Raw genomic sequence first — 16,247 nt, 5'->3', positions numbered from 1 at the left:
GATGGATGGATGGATGGATGGATGGATAGATGGATGGATGGATAGATAGAGTGAGCCAGCAAGCATTTGTTGAGTGTTTGTGATATGCCAGGTACTGTTGATCAATGCAGTGTTTAAGACAAGATTTTCTTGGTGATAACAGTTCCTATCTCTGCGGTACTTTAAGGCTTATGAGAAGCAACACGATGAAGCAGATAAACTAGACTTAGAGTGAGGAAGATTCAAGTTTAAGCTTTCATACTAGCTTTGTGACCCTAGGACAGGGGTGGAGAATCTGCAGCCTCAAGGCCACACGTGGCCCTCTAGGTCCTTAAGTGCAGCTCTTTGACTGACTCCAAACTTCACAGAACAGATCACCTTAATAAAAGGATTTGTTCTGTAAAATTTGGACTCGGTCAAAAGGTTGCACTCAAGGACCTGGAAGGCCACACGTGACCTCAAGGCTACAAGTTCCTCAGCCCTGCCCTAGGAAAATCCCTCTTCCTTTCAGTACCCCAATCAACTTTATAAGAATAATATAATATTAGTCACAGGGAAAGTACTGAATTGAAGATAAAGAGAGTCTCCTCACCTGGGAGTTCTCTCCATAGGTGAGATAACAGATCCGATCCCTAATAATTGCTTGTTGAATTGACTTGATTGTCCTTATCCATTTAAGGTTATAAGGTACTATTCTTACAACAACTTACAACAACATAAGTAGCAAATGTATTTCTTATCCTTACTTTACAAATCAGGAATCTGAGGGAGGGATCAATGAAACAATAGCCACCTGCATTTGAACACAGGTCTCCTGATTATATGACCAGCACTTTATTCACTATGGTTATCTTGTGTCTTTATGATAGGTGTTTTAGTAGATTTCAGAGAGGTTTTACCAAATTATTGGTTCAAAACTTCTAGTGTTTCCCTGAATAGAGATCTCTTGGCTGTAGTCCTTCCCTGTTCCTCATCCTGATCCAGAGAGACTCCAATGGAATTCAGGGAGTCAATTATAATCCATTAGGGTATAGTAACAGGGGCAAAAGGAGCATGAATTATTGGGGACCCTCAGCCTCCTCCCCCAAAATATCCATTAAGTTCTGGGATCCCTTGCAATCATCATAGGGTTATTGCTTTGGACCAAAGCAAGACTGAAAGATCTGCTTTATGTCAAAGATTCAGGTAACCCATCATATAGAGATAAGTGTCCTTGCTCCCTTCCCAACACATCTTGTTGTACTTTTTGCCCTAAGGATTCTGAGTAGCCAAGCACAGAATAAATGCTGTTCAGAAACTTGGGGGTTCTTACTTTCCCTTGTGGTTTAACGCTAGCACGTCAAGGAAGTTTATAGAAGATGACATCTTTTCGGGGGCTTAGTGATGTTGATTATTTAGATTGATCACTTTATTCCAGAAATTCAGAACACCAGCGTCATTGGGGGGCCTTTCTGAGATGAGTCTAGGAGTCAAAGAGTAGTTTTCCAATTTATGGTGGTGACTGGTGCCATCCTTCAGTCCTGTCACATGTGCTTTTGTGTCTTATATTCAGTCTTTTTGGATTTTTCCATGGGATTCAAACAACAATGCCTTGATTTTATCTCTGTATTCTAGGACCATGAAAAACCACGAGAAAAATCTCACTGCGCTTGTCTCTTTATGGGTGGAAGGAATGAAGCCTAGAACTTCCCTTGTTTTGCTCAAGACCACTATGAGACTTGGCCAAGGATATCAAACCCCAGCCTCTCCTGCATTACCTCATAGTTTCTCTCCCAGTTGTTTCATTTCCTCATTCTTTGAAATTTGAATAGCAGAACAAGAGGGGAATCATACAATCTGACTTGTAGGGAACTGTAGAAGTCACATTGTCCAGGCCAAACCTAAATAAGATTGTCTATACAGCTCACCTTCTAAATAGTTACCCAACCAATGAGTAAAAATTTCAGCAAGGGGGAATCCATTATCTCCTTGGGGGCTGAGGGATAAAACTGCCCTGAGTGAGGGGAGATAAAGTCAGGGGAATGTCTTTGGGAGCATGGAAAGTTTTCAAACAAATTAATCTCCCACTTTTTAAAAAAATCATGCACCTCTATTGTATTAGCACAGCGTTTGCCACATCATAATCACTTAATAAATACTTGTTGTCTGCCTGAATATTGGTAAAATTGTTTTTGAACATCACTACCTGATATACATATATAGATTTAGGAATTATATACATAATTTTATTAATGTATTGCATATATTATCAAACATATGAAAGAGAACAAAAAATAAGAAAGATGACACAAAATATTAATTAAAAACATTTTGGGTACTTAAAAGCTCTTTGCTCTTACTAAAATATTTCTAATAGTTTTTAGTGAGGGCAACCGATTGAATAGGGTTCATGTATCTTTGAAAAATCCTTGCGGATATCCTGGGATTTGTAAATACTAAATATTTGCTAATAATAAGCTAACTTTATGAATGTAGCTAGTCAAGCAGATGAATTTCTTTTATTTTTAGGCTTTTATTGTTAAAGGATATAGACGAGAGTAGGCACATAGTAGGACACAGCAGCCAGTGAACTTAAAAGCTTTTCCCCAGGGATTATGCTTCTCTCTGTGTGAGTGTTTGTCATTCATGAAGCCAAAACAGCAAACAAAAACAATCTGTCTCCAATTTCAACACAGCAGAAAGTTTTCAGTAGCAATCCACATCTTTTTCTTTACATCGTTCCCCTTAAAAGATGATCTCGTTATCTTAATTTCCTATTCACGTTTGGAAATTTTAGGAGGGTGTTTGTAAGTGTAAAAGAACATGAAGACAGCCACGATGGCTGTTTCCGGAGATTTCTTGTAAGCAAATGGATTCTGGGAGGTCGAAGGAGAGGTTCTGAACTGTTCTAGTCAGTGCTTCCTGGCAGTTCCAAAGTCAAATGAAATTTGAAGTCAGAATTCCATCCCCAAGGACCAAAAAGTTAGGAATCATAATTTCTTTATTGTTGTTATTGAGTCATGCCCAACCCCTCATAACCCCATTTGAGGTTTTCTTGGCAAAGATAATAGGGTGGTTTGCCATTTCCTTCTTCATCTCGTTTTATATAAATAGGGAAACTGAGGCAAACAGGGTAAAGTGGCTTGCCCAGAGTCACATAGCTAGTGAGTGTCTAAGGCCAGATTTGAACTCGGGTCTTCATGATTCCAGGCCCAGAGCTCTATCCACTGAGCCTCCTTAGTTGCCTGCATAATCTCTGTTGGCATATAAAATAACCGATATGTGTTGGAATAGACCAGATAATTTGGTCTGGATCTGGGCCATTTTATTATTGTGGCAGTTTTAAAAAATGTTTTAATTTGCAAAGTGAACATGTCACAGACAAACCTAAGATTAATTATGGGGAGATGCTAATGTAAAGCAGTTGAAAGTCCAATTTGCAAGCTTTGGCCTTGGGGCACAGATAATGCCTTTAAATACAAACAGTTTGTTGCAAATGATGTCATCTGAATTTTGATTTTTCTCGTTTTGGGAGTTGTAAAAATCCTCAGATACCAAAGGTTTTGCTGGGTGTTTTTCTTTTTAAAGCAAGCAAGCAAACAAACAAAACTTTCATATTTTTTTATGTCAATTCTCATCCTTGCCCCTGGCCTGGATCTCTCTTGTTTGATAAATGGAATGGAGATAGCATGAAGATAATTGGATGAATGGATCTAAAGCCATGATGGAGAGAGAACTATTTGAGGTGACCTGGGTTCTAGCATCAACTCTACCAAGAGAAACTTTGGGCACTGGCCACTTCTCATCTTAGAACCTCAGTTTCCTCCTATATAACATGGTGGGGGCAGGGCACTAGAAGATGGTCCACCAGTCCTGAGATTCAGGGTTCTAACATTCTGGTTAGAATGGATTAAGAATATCTAATAGCCCAACAGTCTGCATTCTAACATTCTTTGTGTCAAGAATCTACTCAGACGTAACAGTCTGTGTTCTGTGTTCTAGCATTCTAAATCCTGAAGACCTTTCTAGCCACAGCACTGAATGTTCTATGTTCTGAGTTCCTTTATAAGTCATGCGTTCTATGTTCTATGTTCAAACATTGCATATTCCAAAGCCCTTCCAAGTTCTCCTATTGTATGTTCTGTGTTCCAACATTCTAAAGACCTTTCCAACATTTCACATCCTATCCTCTAAGTTATAAAATTCTATATTCTAAGATCCCTCCTAGTTTTCACAGAATATATTCTATATTGTAACATCTTACATTCTTAAGTCCTTTCCAAGCCTAACAGTCTATGTTCTATGTTCTAACACTGAATGTTCCAAGACAGAGATGGGGAACCTGTGGTCTTGAGGTCACATATGGCCCTCTAGGTCCTCAAGTGTGGCCCTTTGACTGAGTCCAAGTTTTGCAGAACAAATCCTTTTATTAAGGAGATTTGTTCCGTGAAGTTTGGATTCAGTCAAAGGGCCACACTTCAGGACCTAGGTGGCCATATGTAGCCTCAAGGCCATAGGTTCCCCACCCCTGTTCCAAGGTCTCTCCCAGATCTGACATTGTATGTTCTGTGTTCTAACATTCTGCACTCTTATGTCCTTTCTCTTGCCAACATTCTATGCTTTTTGAAACCAAATGGCCTTTTTGTTTGCCAACGTAAGTAGCTAGTAACTGGTTTTCCTTCCCACTGTCCCCCCCCCGACCCCACCTGCCCCTGGCAGGCATTTATCAGTAAACATTTAACCCTAAAAATAAATGTTACCATTGTAACGGGCTGTTGAATTTCTTGCAGACGCTTAGTAATGGTGTTTCAAACCTGCAGCAATTCATATCAGGAGGCGAGCTCTCCTGCGGAGGAGGCTTTGGGAGCCATCGAGCACTGCCAGGGCTATTACAAGTCTGAAAGAAATTTGAATGATAATTCCAAAAGGCTTTCTTATCTCATAATCCAGTGGAAACTCTCCACAATTTGAATTCAGCAACTGCCAGGCATGGCCAGCCATTCATCCCGCTAGTACCACAGGAGCTCAGAAAGTAGGCAGCACCATTATACACCCGAGCTTTTTATTTAGAGCAATTATCATTTTCAATTCAGGTGCAGCCTCGATGTCTTAGGCTTACCAGGTCTTCACTGGGACTTAGGAACCTTGCAGTTAATTGAGTCCATTAGTTGTATTATGACTAGGGCTGATACATTTTTCCCCCCATCTTGAATATGAATGAGCAGCTCCGTTGGTGAAATGGGAGAGGAGAAAGCAGATACAGCCTGAGGTCTTGTCAGCATCCTCCCTAGGATGGAAGAAAGTGAAGAGCTATTAACTGATCTTTGAGAAAGCAATTGGACAGCATGTAGTAAACACAGTGCTGGGATTTCCAGTCTTGGCCCTGCTTCTGTTTGTTGTGTGAACTTGGCCAAGGCAGCTAATGTCCTTGTGTCTTCATTTCTTGGGAGAAGGGGAGAGAGAGAGAGAGAGAGAGAGAGAGAGAGAGAGAGAGAGAGAGAGAGAGAGAGAGAGAGAGAGAGAGAGAGAGAGAGAGAATGAATCAAAGAAACAGCAAATGTTAGAGTTGGAATGGACCTTAGAACATAGAATATTAGTGCTGGGAGGTCACTAAATCAGTATATATTAGGTAGTAAATGTGTGTGGGGGGTGGAGGAGGTATAAGAAAGGAAAACTGTAAGAAAATTGGAGAGAAGTTGGAGGAAAGGGAGTTAGCATGTCCAACTCCATGTTCCTAGAACACCCAAAGTGCTCTGCATCACTAGCTTTTGTAGAAAGCTTTGTTCTGGCACTAACAGGGAAGAATAACAAAACCAGAAGAGAGAATACATAGAGCTTCCCTTCAGTATGTCAGCACTGTCCCCGGTGCTGCCCCATGCCCCCAGTCTCCCACATTCTGGTCACCAATGTTCTATGTCAGAGCATATCTATATCTACATCACAGCCCTGAATTCAGGGTAGGGGTCTGAAGGCCCAAGATCGCTTTCCTGCCAGATTCTAGACTGGTCAGGTCACTGATAGGATATTTCCATAAAGATGCCTTCCTCCAGGTGCTAATTTCTCTCTATGTGCTCCTTAGCTTTCCCTGGAGTTAGAAGATAAAACAGAATATTCTGTATTGCAGTGCAGAGCCATACTTTGTTTCATTCATTCATTCAACATTAGCCTTTACAGACTTGGGATGCATTTTTATAGATACTACATGTGAGTCAACGAGTTCTTAATAAAATCATAATACATGTAAATAGTCTACTTTTCTCATATTTTTGTTTTTTTCTTTCTTCCTTCCTTCCTTCCTTCCTTCCTTCTTTCCTTCCTTCCTTCCTTTCTTTGGCAAGGCACGGCAAGCAACCAGCATTTTTAAGCACTTTATATATATATGAGGCACCATAATAGGATCTAAATGCCAGCAAAACCAAAGATGGTCTCTGCCCTCAAGGAGCTTATATTTCTAATGGGGGAAGTCAATACAAAAAGGAAGGTGGGAAGTGTGTGTGTGTGTGTGTGTGTGTGTGTGTGTGTGTGTGTGTGTGAAGATATCCAGGATGGGAGCTTGGAGCTGAAGTCAGAAGAAGAACCAAGAGTGAAATGAAGGTTGACTGGCTGAGGTTCCTCTTTAAAATGGAGGCCCCTGGAGGAGCTCACCAATTGGAAAAGGGGGCTGTCATGCAAGGATGCTCCAGGGGAACGAGGCTGCAGGACAGTTTGAATGTTCCAGGTGAAGGAGGTCCTAGGAGTAGAGGAAGGTTCCAGGCAGAGATTGCAGCTGAGGCAAGGTGTTAAAGTCCAGAAAAATAATTAAAGTCTTATTGATAATTTAAAAAAAAATCAGTGTTGTTAAAAAACAAATCAAAATAAAGCAGTCTTATTTCCTGGCAATTCTCATGAACTTTCTTTTCTAACAAAAGAAAAACAAAACTTTAACAGACCCAAAGCATCATGTTATCCCTGGCTGACAGCAAATGTAGCACTTAACATTCCTAGGCCATCTTTCTTTGCCCAGAGAATGAGGCTCCATTGGTAACTCTCAAGAAATCATGATTGATCATTGCATGAGTTTGACTCTTGATGTCTTTTAGCATTTTCTTGCTTCATACTTTAGAGGTTGGCCCTTGTGTTGTTTTTTTTGCTGGCTTCTACTTCTTTGCTCTTTGTCAGTTCATAGAAATCTTCTTAAGTTTCTCTGTATCCCCCGTCTATGCTATTCCTCAATCAGTAGGTGTTTATTAAACATCTACCTTGTACCAGGCACTGTGCCTAGGTCCCGGGCATACAGAGACAAAAATGAAATAGTCTGTGCCCTAGGGTTGATACATGGTGGGGATGTACACATCTAGGATCATTCAAAACATATGCAAAGTAAATTCAATTTGATTTCTTTTGGAGGGGAGGCACTGGGAGCTGCAGAATCACCATGCAGTAAGATTTCATGGCATTCACATTTTGTTCTTCCTTTCTTTAGTCAGTGAGTAGTGAATTTTCAGTATCTAATGAGGTTTTGTTGTTGTTGTTGTTGTTTTAATTTTATTTTTTTTTCTATCACAAAATTTCTCAGCCCTTATTCAAAAAGGCTCATATTCAAATTGGCTCCAGGGTGACACATTTTTTGGCCACAACATTCTCCCAAAACTGAGGTTGTTGGTGGAGGGAATGAGCATACTGATGGAATCACAGATATTTGAAATATGTAACTGACTATTGTCTTAACAGAACCCTGGAGGCCTGTGAGTATGTAGATATAGGGTGGGCAGAGGGGAAAACTCACTACCTGCCTAATGGTATGATTGTGAAGAAGATTCTTCTTAAATACTTAAGAGGTATACGGAAATGGGAGTTCTTTATAGTCTGTGAGCTTCATTTTAGAGAAGACTGAGGTCATAGACTTTCTTTCAGAGTTAGTTGGGTCCCTCATAGCTATCCTACCCAACCCTACATGAAAAACAAGCCCTCTGAAATATACCTGAGAAACGGGTTATCCATTCTCTGCTCTTACATGTTCAAAGAGGAGACCCAAGGCAGCTCCAATTTGTAGGATCTTGATTGTGACATTCAGCAGAAAGCTGCCTCTTTTCAGCTCTCCACCCACACCCCACCTCACCATTGCTCCTAAGTCTGTTGTCTAGGGACAGAGAGACCAAATCTAATTGCTCATTTGCATATCATCTACATACCAGACCTTCAAATACTTGAACATAGCTATCATGTTTCCTCTGCCCCACCCCCAGCCTTCTCTTCCCTAAACACCCCCACCCACTTCAAGAAATCTTTATATGACATAAACTCAAGGCTCTTCACTGTCCTGGGTGCCTTCCTCTGGATCGGCTTCAGTTTATCCATTTCCTTGCTGAAATGTGGGGCCTTAAACAGACTGTTTTGCAGATGTGGGTTGACCAAGACAGAATAGAAAGAATATTGTCTCTGCAGTCAGGGGACCTCTGTTCACATCCCACCTCAAACACTTACTATCTGTGATCAGGGGTGAGTCACATAACATCCCTGGGCCTCAATTTCTTTATTTGGTAAAAGAGGAGCTTAGATGGCCTACTATCCTATGACAATTACCTCGCCATTTTTGAATGTTCTTGGTGCTGCCCAAGATCATACCAGCTTTTCTACTTCAGGTTTCTTTCTGTTCAACTGTGAAGCCCTGGTAAGCTAAAGATACCTACCTCTGTCTCCCCTTTCCTCAATACCCTCTCTCCCTCCCAAAAAATCTTTAAAAATAAAACTACCCCTAAATTACATTGCTTGTCTTCTGTGATCCTTTTGGTAAGTTAGTTATTGGCCCTCATTAGAAAAAGGTTTCCCACCCCTGGCCCTATAGTCTGGGACTTTTGAGAAGAGTCCTTTCAAGCCAAAGAGGGATCTGAAATTGAAAGAAAGAAAGCTGTTTATAAGCAAAAGCCCAGCCAGGAGTCAAGTGCATGGCCCTTGATGTAGGACTTCAAGATCTGCGTGAATGAGGGTCTGACAGCCCCAAAGTCAGTACTCAAAGCAGTGAAAGGCCAGCCCGAAATTGGAACATAATTGGGCACCCTGCAGGGAGCCCAACAAAACCCAGAAAGGATCCCTGGACTTCAATCAGGAAATGGTCACAATTCTGGAACTCAGCCTTGCAAATTTGGTCACTGGCATTCTGAGGAAAGGAGGCAGTGGCTTTGTGTCCGGCTGGGGAAAAAGTAGATTCGACATGAATTCTGAGGTGGTGGAAGAAAGTGGAATGAGGTAAGTCACTGAATGGGGTGAAGCTTGGACAGTGGTGTTTTCATAGAACATAGGATACTAGAAATTGAGAGGGGAGGATATAAAACATTAGAGCTGTAAGAAAACCTTCCTTGAATGGTATAGTGGTCAATACCCTTTAGCAATCTGGGGAAACTAATAGACTTATTCTCAGAATTATGCTTTTAAAGGCAAGAATTTTTAGAAATCATCAACAAAATATTTTAATAAATTAATTAATTTAATTTAATAAATGCAATAAACAAATAAATAATTTCAATAAATAAGATAACAAAGGAAACCAATTACATTGAAATAAAGATGTAACAGTTTTTCTCACTGAGGTTCCCAGACCCCCTAAAGGCTAATGATGGAGATCCCAGGGTTGTTACGAGGATTACATGAAATAATATTTGTAAAGCACTTAGTGTAGTATAGTGTAGCATACAGTAGGCACTTGATAAATGCTTGTTTCCTACTTCCCTTAAAAACAGTTGACATAGTATGTAGAGTCCTAAATCCTGTTTCTGACTCTTAGTAGATGTATAACAATAACCATGAATGAATAAGTGAATGAATGAAAAGGCATTCATTAAACACTTACTGGGTGCCCAAAAGTTGTGCTAAGCTAAGTGCTGGGAATATAAATAGAAATACTGATGTAGTGCCTGCATTCAAGGTGCTTACACTCTAACTTAGTACAATGCCTGGCACATAGTAGGTACTTCATGAATGTCTATTGACTGACAGAAGAGCAGACGGTTTTGGAGAAAAAATAATGAGTTCTGCTTTGAACATGTTGAGTTTGATATGACTATGAGAAATTCAGTTCAAAATGCTTAACAGATGATGCAGGTCTCTCAGAAGACTTGGGGTGGATATATAGATCCGGGAACTAATATGCATGGAGATTGTCATTGAACCCATGGGAGGTGATGAGATCACCAAGGGAGGTAGTTCAAAGGGGAAAAAAGAGCAGATAAACTAGGATAGATCCTTGGGTGACATCTGTAATTAATGGGGATGACATGGATGAATATCACACAAAGAACAGTCAGAAAGGTGAAGGGGGACAATTAAGAAAGAACAGTATTAGAAAAACCCAGAAAGGAGAGAATATCCAAGTGACCAACAGTGTCAAGGAGGGATGAAGATGGAGGAAAGACAAGTAGATGTAGCAATGCAGATGTCATGGCTGACTTTGGAGAGCACTCTTTCAGAAACATGATGACGCTGACAAATTACAAAGAGTTTAGATGTCAGAGGACGGGGAAAGGAGGTGGTGAGTATGGGCCATTTTTTTTCAGGGAATTTATCTGAGAAGAAAAGAAAAATATGAGATGATAACTTGTTAGTGCAGGGATAATTGGATCAAGTGGGGATTTTTTTTTGAGAAGGGGGAAGGGACGCAGGCGTGTTTGTTGGCAAGGGAAGGAGGCAGTAGATAAGGAGAGATGGATGATTAGAAAGGCAGAGGTGATAGTGAGGGCATTCTGCTAAAGACAACACGAGGAGATGGAATCCAAAGTCACTCTAGGCTAGTTGGCTTTGCTGAGGAGAACCATGTATTTATCAGAGACTAGAAAAGAGAAGGAAATACAGAAGGATGGTGTCAGCAGATTGTGAGGTGAGGAGAAGGGAACAAGAGGAAACTCTTGGCAAATGGCTTCCCTAATTTTGGTGGCAAATGAGACAAGAACCTCAGCTGAGAGGGAGAGGATAGGAGGTAATGTGAGGTTAATGATAAGAGAGTTTAGAACAGCTGATGAGGTGAATGTAATTGAAAATTGATTCGTGAAGGATTGCCTTACTGCAATGAGGGCCCAGCTGAGACTAAACAAACTTAAATTTGTCTTGGATCCAATTAGCACAGTTTCTTGACTTCCTCCGGCCCTCTTCAGTAGCACAAACAGAGGAGTGAAGGGGGTAGATGGTAGGAGGAATTGAGGATTGAAATTTGGCAAGGTTTTAATGGAGATAGGATAAGAGGACGAAGACACTCAAGAGTCAAAGACGGTGTAGAGTTGAGCTAATTCATCGTGGGTTGGAGACTGGCTAGGGAGGAGAGTATTGCCAGTACTGGGGTGATGATCTGGAAAAGTATTAAGGGATGAAGGGATTGGAAGCATGGGTAGAGATGAAGAAAAAGGTTGGGGTCATAAGGTTTAGGGAAAGATGAAATGATAAAAAGATTATTATCTGATAAAGGAATTTCAAATTTGATATATGTGGAAGTGGAATATTTCTGGATTCCTCAGCTAATAAGTATCTGAGGTGAGATTTGAATCCAGGTCTTGGGTTTTAAAAATATATTTCTCAAGTATTAGTTGGGGAAGGCATAACTACACATCAGTTTGTCTGGAAAAGATGATCTGAGGGCTTTAGAAGATCACGGATTCAATGAGAGTCAATAGTGTGATATTAGAGGCCAGAGAGTGAATGTAATCAGAAGCTGCAGTAATAAAGCTACAGTAGCTAGGATAAGGAGATGGTAATGCTATTGTTTGACTGGTCATGGCACATCTGGAAGGCAACATTCAGTTCAGACGTAGATGCCACATCTTGGGTGAGATGGTGATCAGTTGGAGGTTGTCCAGGGGAGGATAGCCACCATGCTGAAGGGCCTTGAAATCATGATTAATCAACACAAATTTACTAAGGGTCATTTTAATGCCAGGCACTGTGCTATCCACCAGGAATACAAATTCAAAAGTGAGACAGCCCATGCCCTCAAGGAACTTACATTCTATAGGAGGAGACAGTTTGCACAGTGTCCATATAAATAAAATAATTATGTATAAAATTGGTTTAAGAAACTGAAAATCTTTAAGATATTTAGCCTAGAGAAGAAAAGACGTAAGTGACGGGTGTAAGTATTCCCCAGGTTGTCAGGCAGAAGAGGGATAGCCTTGTTCACTTAGCCCCTGAGGGCTGAACAAGGAGCAGCACTCAGAGGCTACAGAGAGGGAGGGAGCTGTAAAAAATAACTTCCTAGCAATAAGAGCTTAGCATAGGTGGTGGGGACTGCCAGCAGGAAGCCGCAGCATCATAGAGCTGAGGGGGGGTAACTTGGGTCCAAGCACAACAAAAAGGAAACACCAATAGGATATCTCTGACATCAGCTCATCCTGCCTCTTCTTAAGGCCACCATCCCACTTTGGGACAGGAAGTGGACTCTTCTTTTTCTTTAGGCAAAGGCTAAATGGCCACTTGTATGGATGATCCAGACAGGATTCTTTTTCGGGTATGGATAGGAATAGACAACTGCTGATGTTGCCTCCTACTTTTGGGTCCTGTAATTCTGTAGTTTTTGTAATTGATGGAGAGCTGAAGGGAAACTTAGGCTATAGAATACTGGGGCCTTAGAACAAGGAATGTCAGAGCTGGGAGGGACCTTGGAATAGGAAATATCAGAGCTGAGATGGGCCTTAGAACATGGAATATTAGTGATTTAGGTTGTAGATTGTCAGGCTAGAACTGACCTTAAGACTTACAGTGTCAGAGCTGGAAGAGACATTAAAAATCACTCAGCCAAAACCTTTCATTTTACAGATGAAGAAATTGGGGCCTTGAGAGAGAAAGGGCCCTGCCCAAAAATGTAGTAGTAGGTGGGACTGAAACCCAGGTGTCCTGGCGCCCAGCCTGGGCTATTTGCCACCACTCCTTCATGCTTTTTCCTCCCATATTCTCTCTGTGAAGTCCTTTGTTATTGCTGGCCCAGGCTGTTAAATACACGATTTGTGCAAATTCAGACTTTTTTGTATTAAAAGCAGTAAACATCTTTAAATAAGACTCACAGCTTATGTCAGAGAAATAGATCAGAATTCTCAACTTAAGTTGTACATTTAGGACAATATTTTAGAAATTCTCCAACAGTTCTTCCCTGATTTGGCATAAACTAGAATTCAATATATACTCTTAACACATATGACAAGTGTGTGTAGATGTGCCTTGGGAGCCCTCAAAGAGAGTCATAGAACGAGAAAGTCTGTGGATGGAGGAATGTATAAGCGGGAGCTTACTATGAGCAAAAGCACCTTGTTGCCTGAACCTTGGCCATATTACACATAGCAGGCACTTAAATGCTTCACATCGCTGGTGATGGTGATGATGAAGAAGATGAGCACCAGTAAACAAATGAAAAAAGGAAGACAGTCTCCGTTCTCAAGGAGCTCATGTGTCAGGAAAAGGACACAAAACTGCAAGTCAGATAGAAAGCTCCCATGATCCTTAGGGCGTAGCCAAGCAGATGGTCATGACTCTTCTTTTATGTCATTCCCATTGACGAAACTATATGTTTCTAATAGTGAGCAACTTGACAGTGTCAGGGACTTTGATGGGGAGAAGCATCATTTCTGGTCTGCGAGCAGGGAGAGGCTGAAGTGCCTCTAGTGGCAGTTGTCAGGTTGTATATCCACAAGCGTTTCCTTCCTGGCTTATGGGGATAGGGTTTCCAGCTGGACTGGAGGCAGGACTTGTGGCCTTGGAAGCATTACTGTTCCTAGAGGTCTTGGGCTCACCCAACCATCTATGGCAATCATCCATGGTCAGTTCTGGGGATCATGGGGCTTGAGGTACCTGGCCCATGCCAACGTGGTGAGGAAAACACGTAGAGAAAAAGGAATCACGGGAGCCATGTTGAGCTTCACAATTCTTGCTTCTTCCTCCTAGTTACCCAGACTTCCTTTAAGTATCAGCTCAAATACTGTCTTCTACCAAAAAGCTTTCCCAATCCTCCTTAATGCTAATGCCTTCTGTCTGTTGATTAGCTCCAATTTATCTGGTCTCTTTTCTTGTTTGTTTATGGTTATTTTCCTGTTGTGAAATGGGGGAGCAGAGATTGCTTGTATGTTGCTCTGTATCTCCAGAGTTTAGCGCAGTACCCAGGGCATAGCAGGCATTAATAAATGTTGTGAACTTGTCATGACTGGCACTTACTTCTCTAAATTGGCCACCAGGATTCCTCTCACCAAAAATCTGAACATCAGTAAATATTGACGTTTAAGGGGCCTACCAGGTTTTTCTTTTTCTTTTTTCCCTCATTGGCGGAGAGGGAGTGATGAAGATAGAAAATAAATACTCTTTAATTAAAAGAAAATTTTAAAAGAAGCTATTCAAAAAACAATATACAGCATGTCCCAAAAATCTTAGCGTAGTTTTAAACTTTAGTAGCTTTTGGGACATTCGATATTTTAATGTCTTCTTGATCCACTCAAAAAATTAGTAGGTTAGTAGGAAGGCAAAGCGTATACCTCCTATTTTTAAACCCCTCAATCACATGGTGAAGTGGTTCTTATGTATTAGTTACCCAATAAATATTTGTTAAATCGAATCGATGTGGAAGAGAGTAGACTATGGAAGCTTGGGATAATGTGTCAGATATATTGCCACCCAAGTAAGTCTTGGTATTAACACTGTATTTTACTTTTATACTTTTAAATAGCTTTAAATGCATCACAATTAATGATGTATCTGCATGTTGTCATTTGCCTTCAGACTGGCTTTGCATAATGAATACATCATTTGCATGAAAGATTAATGCTGTCGTTTTAAATGAAGTGATGCAAATCTGGATATTAGAAAGATGCAACAAAATAGAGACTAGACTAAAATGGAACTTCCAGGGAAATTATTAATAGGATTGGAGAATATTTAGACTGTTGATGAACATGGCTTACCTGGGCTTGTCTCTGAAATGCCGTCACCTGGACCTTAGAGATTATCTGCTGTGACCTCCTCATTTTGCAAATGAGGAAGCTGTTACCCAGAGTGGGAAAGGTATTCGCTTAAGTTCCCATAGCAAGTGAGAAAAAAAATTGAAAAGAAAACCCATGTGCTTTTTGATATATTAGCAAAATAGCACAGGTCATGGGCTTATCTCATTAATGACTTACCACCATTGATCCAGAACTGGAATGGACCTCAAAGGCCATCTAGAGCAACCTCCTCGTTTCACCAATGAGGGAAACTGAGGCCAAGGTGTATGTACTGACTCAGCATTACAGGCTCATAGGTCTAGAACCAGAAGGAACCACAGAGGTCCAGAGAGTTGTGTGACCTAGCATGATGTCATCATAGATGGAGAATTCAGAGGGACCTCCAGTCCGCTCATTTTACAGATAAGGAAACTGAGACCCACGGTAGAGAGAAGTCATTTGCCCAGAGGTTATACAAGTAGTTAGTGGGTTTGAGTCCTAGATGTAACATAAACTAGCTATGTGATCTCAGTAAATTTCTGGGCCTCTGTTTATTGTATAAAAGAAGATTGGCTTAGGTGATTGCTAAGTGGCCCTTTCATCTCTTCTGTCCTTGGAGGTGATGCAAGTAGCCAATGCTGGAATGTGCTGGAATGAAACATAGACCCATAACAAGGGGAGAAGGGGACTACCTACCAACCAGCTGTTCCTCATATAAAGGCAGAGGAGGGTTATGGACGATTGATTCAGGGGTGGGCATTCAGACTTTCTACAGATGAGGCTAAGAAATTATTGGAGCAAAATGTGCAGTCAGGAAAAGTGTTTTTTGGTGTGGAGAATGAGGCCACGTCGATGCTCCCTGCAAGGAGAATAGTCTGTAACCTCTGTGGTAAAAAAGGGCAGTAGATGCCGACTGTCCGGGAGCGTGTCACCATGAATGGGAGTCACAGCTGAGCCCACTTCAAAGGTCGAAAATAAAAAGAGAGAAACAACAGAGCGTGGAACATCTGCCCTGATGAATGCAGAGGTGTCCCCTGGGGTTGTAGGAGAAAGCAGCGGCAAAATAAAGGAGTGGGGAGGCTAGGGAACTGAAGGGTGGAAAACAAGAAGATAGATTTCAGGTCAATGGGCTTGGGGGAAAAGGAGAAAGGAGCTGGGGATGAATCAGTACTGTAAGCAAACAGTGGGGAGAAGCTAGCAAAAGCAGAAGGCAGGGCCCTGAACAGAAGAGCCTTCAGAAGGGCCACTTTATCAGCAGTCTACAGAGTGGGAGAAGGAGGAGAATGGGATCACTCACTGAAGCCAGTAGAGAGAGTGAGATTCACCGATGGGAAACAGATGGAATCCAGGTCTCAGAAGGACGGCGAGGGA

At 41.3% G+C, this 16,247-nt stretch overlaps 1 protein-coding gene across 6 annotated transcripts in view; it reads left to right on the top strand.

Moving 5' to 3' along the window:
- DAB1 (DAB1, reelin adaptor protein) overlaps nucleotides 1–16,247 on the top strand; it is a 705,788-nt gene that overhangs the window by 282,033 nt on the left and 407,508 nt on the right. For 4 of the 6 annotated variants that reach the window (XM_027852810.1, XM_027852809.1, XM_027852807.1 and 1 more), the window contains exon 1: nucleotides 8,869–9,183. The exons of the other annotated variants lie outside the window; for them this stretch is intronic. The gene's annotated coding sequence lies outside the window, so the exon portion shown is untranslated. Of the gene's footprint in view, nucleotides 1–8,868; nucleotides 9,184–16,247 lie in introns of those variants that run through there. 6 annotated transcript variants of the gene reach the window in all.

The sequence above is a fragment of the Vombatus ursinus genome, unplaced genomic scaffold, assembly GCF_900497805.2.
Source record: "Vombatus ursinus unplaced genomic scaffold, bare-nosed wombat genome assembly UNPS02009824.1, whole genome shotgun sequence".
In the NCBI taxonomy this organism is placed as follows: Eukaryota; Metazoa; Chordata; class Mammalia; order Diprotodontia; family Vombatidae; genus Vombatus; species Vombatus ursinus.
The sequence above is the reverse complement of the archived record's forward strand: the minus strand, read 5'-3'. Positions and strand labels throughout refer to the sequence as shown.